This window comes from Panicum virgatum, chromosome 7K (genome assembly GCF_016808335.1).
Source record: "Panicum virgatum strain AP13 chromosome 7K, P.virgatum_v5, whole genome shotgun sequence".
Taxonomy (NCBI): domain Eukaryota; kingdom Viridiplantae; phylum Streptophyta; class Magnoliopsida; order Poales; family Poaceae; genus Panicum; species Panicum virgatum.
The window spans coordinates 38353648-38366089 of record NC_053142.1 but is presented as its reverse complement, the minus strand read 5'-3'; the positions used below and the strand labels follow the sequence as shown (position 1 = coordinate 38366089).

The 12442-nt window shown below is 49.4% G+C and overlaps 1 long non-coding RNA gene across 1 annotated transcript; it reads right to left on the bottom strand.

Annotated features, from left to right (window-relative positions):
- Positions 1-1637: 1637 nt before the first annotated feature.
- LOC120642630 lies at positions 1638-3698 on the bottom strand. Its single transcript, XR_005662666.1, has 2 exons — positions 3375-3698; positions 1638-2117 (listed from the first exon to the last, which is right to left on the bottom strand). It is a non-coding gene; the product is annotated as an uncharacterized LOC120642630 (long non-coding RNA).
- Between the last annotated feature and the right edge of the window lie 8744 nt (positions 3699-12442).

Sequence of the window (12442 nt, the reverse complement as noted above, 5' to 3'; positions counted from 1 at the left end):
CCTCTCTGCAGATAGGCCTGCGTTTTCAAACCACTGACGTGCTAACGACAATCTTCGCTGTCTTGTTCAATGGTCGACCATTGTCTCTCGCAAGGCGATCTGCTCCCCTATCTACTTTCTTTCAGTAAGTATGCGTGTAAGATTTCCTTGTTGGCTTCTGATACTATTGGCCAGTATCAGCAACCGCGGATTGGCACTCCTGGTGGCCACTGCGTCATCATCCTCCATCAGTGATCCGGGAAATCCAAGCCGAACCGGTGCAGATGAAGCGGGTTGCCTTTTCAGGTTTTTGGTAGTGCTAGTACAGTACTTTGGTTGGGTATATTATCTATCTATCCATCCCGAATTTCTTATCCTGACGACTCTGCTTGGAACGGAAGGCACAGGACAGGGCCGACCCCTGGCGTAAAGCGCGCACGAAAAGGATGCGCGTCGCTGCCGTGGCATCGCATATTCGCAATCGCTGCCCTGTCTGTCATGATTGACGAAATGATCCCACCCAGACAGGCTGTGACAGAACCGCCAAGTTGAACGGCTTAATTAAGCGTAATGGTCATCATTTGAACGCATCAGACACATTAGCTTAATTAAGTGTAACCTGACAGCCTGTTTCCAACCCACAGGCCGATCGAAACACACCAGAAGTCTCGCGCGACGGCGAGCGCAGACGGTACCAGCATAATATATTTTCACAAAAGTGGATAATAACATAAATATTTACAAAACAGCTTTAAATTTAGAATTTACATATAACAAATGGCAGCAGCGGAAGAGAATATGACCTGAGAGAAGGAAATTTGATTGAGAACCAATAAAACAAAACGATAACTATGAACACGTGAGGACGTCACATCGAGCCCACTGATGCGAATCCTGGTTAGCTTCTATACCTGAAACAGGGTAAACAACAAACCCTGAGTATACTAATACTCCGCAAGATTTACCCGACTATGGGTATACATAGCCCACTATCTAGACATGCACGGCTTTCTGGCTGTGGATTATTTGCAGAAAAGCGTCTAAAGATGGATCCTTACTTTCAATATTTTAGCTCACATATTCTATGTAGAAAGACTCTCATCTAATGTTGGCCTAACTAAAACAATCATGTTGGAGCATTACAATAATGATTCAAAATAGTTCCATCATGTATCCCTAATATTTCTAATACATTTCTACGTGGCGACAAAGAGATCAAGGCCCTCATAACCGCGAGACACGGCGAATCGATCCGATTTAACCTTGCAAGGTGGACCTAACCAACACGGCACGTATTTGCCCCGTCGGACTATACATACCAACCATTCCCCTCCCCGCCTCGAACTACAGGAACCAGCCCAACGACATATGGTCAGCCGAGCTCAACGTGAGACCACCAAAAGTAAACATGTGCAACCCAATTCTCCGCGACTACTCAACTCGCCCCAGGAGTTGGGTGCGGGTTCCTGTACTTTCGAAGCAAGGCAGTACTCGGCTTACCGGTTTCGACTACCTCCTACTCCCGGCATGAGGTTAGTACAGTTCAATCCCCGATCAGCACTGCCACAACGACCGGTCCTTGATCGACACAGGCGGGGCTAAGACAACCAGGAACCCTGTCCTGCTGCCATACCTAAACTTCATCACTCCCCGCCCGGTCTCACAATTCCATATCACTTTCAATAACTCAGATACTGTAACATAACTATACATATAACTTATATCTCGCGAGTAACTGGAAATTACTCGTCTTCTAAACATCCTATATCTCGCGAGTGACAAGCAGTCACTCGACTTCTATCGATACTTATTAAGCATAGCGTTTCTATCGCCCTATACATACTAGTACAACTCAAGGAACCACGGATCATGCAACTAGGTTTCAAATCAACTCCTAGAACGTAATGCATAAGTACTAGCAACATATATGGATGTCATAATTTTAAAATACTAGGACACGCATCGGGGCTTGTCTGGAATTAACACTAGGTCAGTGTTTGTTAGATGACACTCGCTTGGCGAGTATTCCGGTCCAAGCATGTACTCCTGGCTCTTTGCCTCTTCTGGATATGTCCACCAAACATCGTCTTCGTGTTCGGTTCCAATATCACGCCCTTCATATGGTTCATCTATCGTACCTAAATGAGATGTATCAATGCGGATGTCTGAATGCATGGTAGTATAGTAGATGATACGGCAAAAAGAACAAGCGAGGCTGGCACAAAGTCACGATTGCATGGACACGAGCATAATGCTATGTAATGCGATACGATTACAAGAAAGACATGACTGGGCAATCGTTTATAGAGTAGTAACTCAATATATCTAACTACACAAGACATCATGATCAACAGCACAAGAAAGCTATATTAACTTCCTAAACAAGGGAGAGTAGTTTCCTATAGCAATTAAATCATGGTTGGTTAATAAATCAACAACTCAGCACACATTCAGTAGTAAATTCAATAAAAATTACATCAAACAGAAGGTAAACAGAACTATCTATCCTACAAAATTCATCCCAAAACTTGTAGCCAATTATCCAGAACAATTTATGAAATCAGACAACTCCTAGAACAAGATTGAATTATACAGGTTAGACCAGAGTATAAAAGAAGCTCAAACTTTAACAGTAGGTCTAAAAAGGGAGTAATTAGCTACTGGGCATTTTTCATGATTTTATCTACACATAATTAATTCTGAGAAAATAAACAAAACAGACATCATATTTACAAGATTCATTTTTAGCTCCTGTTCTAGTCATGAATTGGGACTAAAACTTCATGGACAAGCTAAACTATTCAAAAATAACACTCAGAAATATTTTCATAATTTATCATCAACCTAAACTATTTATCATAATTAAAGTTTACTAAGCAAGGATTAAATCAAAGAATTAGCTACACATGAGAACTGACCACGAAATATTTATAGAAACACTAGAGTCACATGAACATCTCACCATCAAAATTTCACAGCAAGACATGGCTTCAAACATTAGTTAAGGAAAAGATAAAACAACTAGTCTTTATATACCTAGTGACACAAAACAATTTGTACAGCAAAAACTTTCAACAAACACCCATCATATTTTGATTCTACTGCATAGAGCTTTTCATAAGGATTCCAGAACAACTGGATTTGCTATTTTACGAATTTTCTACGAATTTCTATTGAATTTCAAAGTTTACAGCTAGAAATTACAAAAGGGGTCCTTAAAGCACTATTCATCTGAGTCACAGTCTATTCAAACAACCCCCTGGATTTTCTTGAATTTCAACCCGAGGTCCCTGGCTGGGGTTTGAAACAGGGGAGGCGGTGGCGGCCGGATTCCGGCGCTTGGGCTCGTCGGCGGCGAGGGCCCGGTGGGGGAAAAGCAAGAGGACGAGCTCTACCTCGGGGTGGCTTTGGTTGGAGCTGGGATGGCCGGAGCGGGCGGCTCCGCGGAGAGCAGCGGCCGGCGGCGGCGGTTGGCGGTGGCGGCGGCGGTCTGGTGGCCGTGGGCGATGGTGAACGGGTCGAGGAGCACCAGTGGGAGGCAAGGAAGCTAGCTGCGGGTGATGTTGGGCACGAGGAAGGCCGGAGGGGTGAGCTCCGCGGCGACCTAGGGGCGGCGGCACTAATGGCGGGCAGCGGGCGGCTCTGGACACCGTGGGGGCTCGGCTTGGCGCTTGAAACAGGGAGGGGAGTAGAGGGGGAGGTAGAGAGCTCGTTTGCGAAGCAAAAGGAAGGGAGGAGAGCACGACAGAGGCGCAAGCGAGCGGGGAATTGGCACACGGCACGGCTCGGCGCGTTCGTCGCCGTGGCGCGTCGACGACCGTTATCGGCGTGCGTGCAAGGAGATGGTGCCGCGTGGAGGGGCCGAGAGGCTTCGGGAGAACCAAGGATGGGGAAGGGCTGGGGCGCGGCGAGGCTCGGCGCGTGGCCGGCGAGCTCTGCTCGGCACAGAGCAGGGAAGAGTGAGGGAGAGAAGAGAGAGTGACATGTGGGGGCCACGTGTAAGGTTTGAATTTAGCTAAACTTCATTCAAACTTTGGTGAATTCGTATTTCCATTTGAATTCCAAATTTTGGATTGTTACACAGGCCCCGAAGCGTTCTGTATCCGTCGCAGAGCAGGAAACAGATAGAACTGATTGCTCGCTCGGCTCGTGCTGCGACGCCGGACATAACATACGTGCTCCTGCAATGGCCGAAGCCTGGCGCCTGCTTATCGGTTAACTTGGGAGTAATGCCGTGTTATCTGAGACTGGGAGACAACAACTGAACCTGAACTAGCGTGCGAGTACTTGGCTTTGAGGCGAGAAGAACCTCCCACTCCCCACCTGACAGAACAGCTGAACAGGCGTGTTATATCGCCAGTACAATATTAGTAGTAGTATACTTCAGATCTTTCGGCCAGGAAGCTATCCAGATGATTTGTTAGAAATTTGTTATTTTTATATCTCACAAATGAAGTCGAGTTTAGACAAAATATTTTGTAAGGTTGTGCATCATCATATTATCTACACATGTGATTTTTTGGTGAATTTAGACGACGTTTTTATTGTGATTTGCACGAGTTTTCACGAAGACTGTGGTTTCCATCGGATATGTTTCAATGCTCTGGTTGGCCAAGCCAAAATTTGGCATACTACTGAAAATTTGGCAGTGTTTGGTTTCGTGCCAAGGTTTGGCCAGCTTGTAAAAATTTGGCAAGTGCCCGCTACAGTCAACTGCCAAAGGGCAGCGTCGCCTGGCGCGCCGCCCCAATTTGGCTTGGCAGCATAACTAGTATTTCGTAAGTGAGCTTTGGTGGCACGTGATTCATTTTTTTTTATTACGAAACTTAAAGTGCTAATATTTTCCAAACTGTGTATTTGATTTTCATTTTTTTTCACCACAATACTTCTTGTGATTTTATCTACAAAACAAGATCACACATTAATATGTTTCAATAAAGAGGAAACATGATGACATGTGGGTCCTCCATGTCATTCTCATGGTTGTGGGAAAAATTGGCATGGCTACCATCCAAGCACCCTTTTTCATGGCGTTCGACTATGTTTTGGCATGGCTACAAACCAAACAACATAATTTTGGCCACATTAGCCAATTTTTGGCTTGATATGTTAGGGCACCAAACCAAACGAGCCCCTGGAGTCCGGTAGGCGATCACACCTGACCTCGCGGACAGCTGAAATGATTGGAGCAAGAAAAAGCAGGAGCACGAGTGCGCCTGAATGCCTGACCCCCCTTGCGCGGTCCGCCCGATCCATCATCCATGTGCCCCCGGGGACCCGGCGGACCGATCGATCGTGGGAGCCGCGCGGCTTGCTGCTATGATTCCGCCTCGTCACGCCTCGCGGAGGGGGACAGGGGGCGCCACCGGAGAGCGATGCCAGGAAGGCTTTGGCCCCCGACGTTGCTCTGAACTTCTGATGATTCATTCAGATACTCCTTCACGGGCATCGCTGGCCTGCGTGCGTAGCTGGGCCCTGTTTGGTTACCAGTAGCACGAGTAGTGCAATGAAAGAATCTTTAATGCATGAAATTTATTTAGAATTTTTTTGAGAAATGAGTGTAATTTTTTGGACGAATCCAACGACAGTAATTAATCGATGATTGGCTACAGTAATGCTACAATAACCAGCCTCTAATCGTGCGGCCAAATGTCTCATTAGATTCGTCTCGCAAAATAGCGTAGGGATTCTAAAATTAATTTTACAAACTGCCTTTATTTAATACTAGTAATTAACGGTTAAAATTTGTGCTACTCCCCTAGAGTAGCACAAACCAAACACGGCCCTTGCACTCCACTCGTTTGTGATGGAGGACCGGACCGGTGCTGGGCCAAGGCATCGCACCGGGTCCATTCTTTTGTGTGTGCTTCGTTAATAAATGGAATAGTGCACGTGCATTCCACACGCATTTTTTTTAAAAAAATGACGAAGGAGTACGAGTATGTGTTTGAGCTGGTTATAAGAACCCCAAGCTTCCGATCCCTGCCTGACCGGCCTCACGAATATCAGCATGGCAAATCCGAGACGGCCCAGACCAAGTGAGAATTGAGCCCAGTGGCAACAGTTTTGGGCATTGGTGATGAAGAAGAGCCCGAACGCGCCATGAGTTGGTTGTTTGGGCTGGGCCGACAACTAAACGAGCGATACATTTTGGCGGCTTATTTCGATGATCCGGCAATCTTCTTCTGGAAGGCCTTCCTCTCGCTTCCCAGCCTTTCCCTTCGCTACAGGACTGAGCGGCGGCGGAAGGCGAAAGCTCGCTCCGGCCTGATTCCGGCGCTTCCCCATTCCCTCTGGAGGCCTCGCCGGCGCCGGAGGGGGAGGGAAAGCTGGACCTTCCAGGTCTGTGTACATATTAAGTCCTAGTTTTCTAGATTAGGTTTCAAATAATCTATTACATGGAGGTTTGTGGGCGGCTGTTGCGCGGCGAGGTTGTCTGCGGCGGCGTCGACGTGCGCCTCCGCCTTCGCCTCACTCCCCGTGGTTGCGGGGTTAGGGGGGTCTCTGGCTTGGGCTGGGGGCCTGCTCGGTTCTCGGAGCCGGGGGTGTCCGCACGCTGCCGGTGTGGCCAGAGGTCCCCTGAGCTCGGCTGGTTACCGTGCCTACGGATGGCCTTGCGGGTTTGTGGCGGCGGTCCTGGTGGCGAGCTCCGGTGGTCTCCTGGTGGCGTGAGGTGCGCTGCGCGCGTGGCTGCGGTGGCCGTCGATGGAAGTGCCATCTTTTGTTCCTTCCAAGTCTACATCGTCGCCGGAGGCAGATTTGGAAGGTTTACCTACCAACTCGCTGAGAAGACGGGTTGGGATCCGGTGGTTTCTTTTCCCTTTTGGGAATCTCGTCGCCCGGCGAGCCGGGGTTGTTGCTGATTGAGGCGCCAGATCTCTTGTTCGCCGGTGAGGTGATGGCCTCTGGTCATCTCGATTGGTCTGTTCGTTCAGTGTTTAAAAGGCATGTCGGTCTCCCTGATGTGCTGCTTATGGTGTTGCTGAAATTATCTACTGTTCTTCGTCGGTATGGTGGTCGGCTTCACGGGCGGCATCTTCGATCGTCGGCGACGAGGCGGACCGGGAGTATCTTGCAAGGGCGTGGATGTATCTTGTTTTTCTTTCAGGGTTGCCTTTGTAAGTTTGGAAATGTAAGCTACCAAAAGTTTAAGTGAATATAATTCCCGGATTCTAAAAAAAGGAAAGTCTTCCTCTAAAAAAAAGAAAAAAATCTTCTTCAGTATAGAGTCATCTCGCTGTGTTTACAATCGGCGAAAACTAACCGTCTGGACCTTCTTTTAGATTTTTTTCATCGTACGATCCGTCGCAATATTGATATATAATAGTTACAATAATAGAAATCAATGCTTGCAGTATTAGAAAAATATGTATACAAATAATTCTAACATTCGATTCGAGAATGGAAATTCCCACCACAACATTGACATGATGTTTTTTGCAACATCCACTACGAAATATATATAATTAATTATTGCAACATTGATGCTTATCTCTTGCAACATGTGTCTAACATCCAAGATACGGAGGTCTGATTTGTAGCATTACCGCCATCTCCCAATAAAAAGAGAGAGAGAATTCAGAATTTGTCACGAACCCTCCTACGAAAGAAAAAAAAGATAAAGCGACTATTTTTTTTAAAATTAAAAGATAAAGCGACTAACCCGGGCCCGTCAGTCGCATACTCGCGTGAACCTGAGACCTTTCCAAAACTACGCACCTCCCGGTTTCCACTTCGGAGACCCAACCACTCCACTGCGATAGCGTAGCGGCACGATTGGAGTCTGGAGCGGATCCACGCCGCGCGAAATGGACGACGTGACCTGCCCGTACGTACCTACCTGAGGAGTACTACCAGTAGCTAGCGTGCCTGCAGGCCGGACGCACGGCACGGCCGGGCCGCGGGACCCGTGCCCTGGACCCCCGACACCGTACTCGCCCGGTGGTCGGCCGTGTCGCCATGCCACGGTTAACTCCGGCGCCCCGCCGCCGGGTACGCAAGGCGCGGCACAGTGCGCGTGCGCGGCCCCCCGACCCAGGCGTCTCGAGTTCTCTATTGGCGCTGCAGCCGCGCCAGCCCTGGGCCGGGGCGACCGAGGACCGTGGCGCCCATCCTACGTGCTCATGGGCAGGGTTTACAAATCCGACCAGTTCGGTCAAACCGCTGCCCTCCGGTAGAGGTTTACCGGACCGATTTGACCGAAAACCGATTGAATTCAAATCTAAATTTAAAATTACATGTGCAACCGGTTCCGACCGGTATACCGGCCGGTTTGGGAATTTTTTATTTTTTTTAAATTTGAATTTGAATTTTGAATTGGGGCCGTTAGACCGGTTTACTGGCCGGTTTGACCGGTTTGGAAATTTTTATTTTTTTGAATTTAAATTTGAATTTTGAATTAAGGCCGGTTTGATACCGGCTCAAACTGTAACCTGGCCGGACCGGTTTGACCGGTAACCGATCAAACCAGACCGGTTCCACTAGTAACCAATCAAACCAGACCGGTTCCACCGGTTTCGTTAACCCTATTGAGGGCCCTGCCTGATCGGCGTGGCGTCGTCGCTAGCTAGCCTAGGGCATCAATTGGGCATGGACGACGATGGCGCCGTACGGGCCGGGACACGCTTGGACGCCGTCTTTTCGTGCGTGTACGCACGCTTGCGTGCCGGTACTGTGCGCAGAATCTCAAAGATCGCCGTCGTCTGTCAGGACCACAGTAACACAGAACAATTGTGACCGATTTACTTGCCCGTGTACGTAGTGCCCGAGCACCGAGCTTTAGCTAGCGTCCTGCTTTTTTTTTTTTACCATTGGTTGGAGAACGTACCTGGTCGTCGTACAATTGAATTGAAACATACTATACAGCCTCGACGCAAATTTTGGACCACAAGGAAGCGTGCGTGCGCGCAGGATTTTTAACCAGCGCGAGCGCGCTTTCGTTCGTGCATGCGCTCGATCGATGACTGGTGGTGGAGGGAGATGGAGGAACGCCGATCGGGAACCGAACCTGGTGGGAGTACTAAATTGGGTCGGGGGAGTGCGAGGCGAACCCGAATTCTGCTAGCGCGTCTCACGACTGACGAGTGACGACGTGCGAGAGGCCAGACTGGCTGCCTGCCTGACATCGCCCCCGCAACGTTGGGTGTGCCCCGGCCCATGGAATGATGGAAAAGGAATCCCGTGCAGTTCTTTTCTCGGCAAAATAATAAATGTGGTCAAGCATGTTCACTCACAGGACAAACTTTCACAGTTAAGAGAACTACGACCATAATCTGTGAGGTTTTTGGGGTGTCAAGTTCAACTTTGTTAGTTCCATAAATAAAATATAGTATATTGTTCCTTTGGTTTTTTAAAAAGGATTTAGATGGACTGGGAGGAAAACTGGCATTTGTCATGCAACAAAATTTTAGCAACAAACCAAGCAGGTGGTTGCTAATTGATTCTCTTTCACGTACTTATTAGGTAATCTGTGTATTAAATATCTAAGTTGAAAGCATGTCAACTCAGGTTTAATTTCGGACATATCTAAGTTGACGTTTGAACTCAATTTGTATAGTATGTACAAAAAAAATCATGTGAAGTTTTTAAAGCTCCGGAGCAAACTCGACTTCCATGGTGTCATTTTTCGAGCCATAAGCCATTTTTCATAATCAATTAGCAGTCACATACTCCATACGAGCTATGGGTCTCTAGCTCAAATAGACTTTAGCCAATTTCCATAAATGAGACCATTATTTTCTCCAAACTCGACTGTGGCACCAAACTATTTATAGTTGAACGTGCAAGCATGCAGTAGTAATCGCGCCATGGCGTGATGGACTAAACCATCACTGCATCAGCGGATAAAAGAAAAGTTGAATAGAGGAATATGCTCTAGCTGTAATTTGTAAAATAATAGATGGTCCACCTTCTCAAACATAAACCTCCTTTTGTTATAGGGGTGAGGGGTCTCCTTATGAGAGTATATTCTGACTTTGATTTCACCTGTTTTATGCAAATCAAGGCTATCCATAGCGTGAAATCGTTTTGCAAGCTCTAACTATAATGACTAGAAGTCATGCGAAACATTTTTTTTCTAGCCTCACCGACTTTAACTTCACCAGTGAAGCTATTTTAGTAGAACACTTCCGAAATAGCCTTTAAGGCTATCCGCACTCGTGGTACTCTAAATCTATCCTTTAAAAAAATATTCTATTCTGGTCATCGACATTCTCTACTCTATATTCATTTCTCCTGCACCCATAATACTCTATCACACACTCTATATCAACTACCAGCAGTGGAGCCCACATGCCATACTCTCTCCTCTATTCTATCCCATGTCCTCTCCCCCACCCATGCGACGTCCCCCCTTTCCTCTCTCTCCGCCGGACCCTCTCACTCCTCCCTGACACCCCGGCGACCGCGCCTTCCTTCCCGCTGCCGCCGCCGCCGACGCCCTCCTCTCCCTCACCGGCACAGCCCGCCCCTCCCCCTTCGTCGCCGGCTCACCTAGCCTCCCCCCTTCCTCGCCGGCCACGCCCCTCTGACCGCCGCCAGATCCGGACAGCTCGCAAGCAGGCGTCACTGTGGCACTGACCCTGCAGGCCACCGCCGTCGGCCCCCAAGGCTGTTGGCGAGCGCGGGGCACGCCGTCGCGCATGGACACATCCGGCACGCAATCGGACCGCTACCACGGGCAGATCCAGCACGAACGGCGGCATATAGGGTGCGGAGGAGGTGCCTTCCGGCCGACTTCTTCTCCCAGCGGCGGTAGCCGTCTCTGCCTTCCGGCCGGCCATGATGACGGAAGCGCGGGCAAGGCGGCGCTATTCTCCTCCCGCTCGCCCGCTGCCTCCATTCGCCGGCCCTCCACTGCATCCTCGCATGGCGGCTCTCCTCCTCCTGCCTGCTGCTTCCCGCCGCCGACGCCTCGGCCACACCTCCGCTATTCCCTTCTCTCTCCCGAGAGGGATGAGCACGGGTGGTTGGCCGCGTCCAATGTGGAGCATAGCGCACGCCCGGAGTGGGCGCTACGAATAGCAGATCCCGCGCCTCCTCTTATTTACTGCGGGCGAGCCCGTATCCCGTGACGGGAGTTTGGTGCGCTATCCCGTACTCTCCAGTACTGGATAGCGCACCCCCTCGTTCAGCCTAAGTACTTGCTAGTAAATCTCTAGCTCTCCATCAATGTCCTAGATAGATGGAATTGGGTGGATCATATTTGGATGAGTTAAAACTAAAATTAACTACTCATAGTAGATAGTTATGAGAGGTTATTTGGATCCAAACATCTCCAACTCCCGAATTTGCCTGACTTAGAAAGTTAGAAATTCCAAATGAAACTTTGGAGTTACTCCAATTATCCATCACAGATTTTGTAGGTCAGGCGGTCATAATCCATTTGGAAAGGCCACAAACTTTTGCTAATTCCTATAAAGACTGTTACTTTTCTCTCTAAAACCCATGATCGATCCTAAATTAGTATTTCTGGTTTCAAACGGGCCCTGCATCAGTGTGCCCGTACCGTGGACCACCGGTACAAATCCTCTGCTGGTACCAGGCCTACGGGCTACTATGGCGGTAGCGCCCGTGGTAGCATATCTTGGTCTCAGCGGAACGGTTAGCAAAGGCGCACACAGGGCGCATGCATGTTTCGGGACTCGCGGTGGTCGTAGGCACGCCCCAGAAAAAGAAATCCACGGGGGAGCCATGCCGGCCGATCAGCTGGTTCGCCGGCCTCGGTGCCGGCGCCGATCGACCGGACAGACCAGGCCGCGCGCTGCGCCTGCGCGCACCCGGCACCCCGTCGTACTGTCACTTCACATCGCCCGCCGATTCTTTGCGCCACCCTTCCTATGGTAACCTGTACAGCGAGAGTAGTGTATGGGCTAGTGGCCGGAGCTGGATTGGGCCGTCGGCATCGCCCAACCATGATAAAATTGGCAAAATTCAGCGTACAACACTGAACATCATCACTATATTGATTCTGTTGTTGTACTACCAGTAAAGCCAGCCGACTCCGATGACTTGATCGGCTGGCTTCGCCCCCGTAACTTGTCAAGAAACCTGGAGCTCAATTTCACCTATCAATTTCGATGGCTCCAGAAGTCTTACCGGTCCCCATCCCCCACAAAAAAAAAGTTTTACCAGTCGGTTTCAACGTGCGCCACTAGCCGGATGCAACTTTTAACTGTCCGGACTGAAAATGGCCACGTAACCCCACTCCTCCACTGCCGGCGTGATCTCTTCTTGTTTCTGAATTTAGCAGCGGGAGGAGAGGGTCACAGGCACAAGGGCACGTGCTTCGTGTCAAGCCCCTACTTGCCCTCCATTTTAATACCCTTATCTCCTGGAGCAACCCCACCCCCAGCCGCGCACCTAATTCCCCCCGGCCTCGCGGGGAAAGGGAAGGGCGCCGCCGAGCCTAGCTGGCCAGGCCAGCGATGCCGCGGGCCGGTCGATCGAGCTGCCCGGCCTCCTC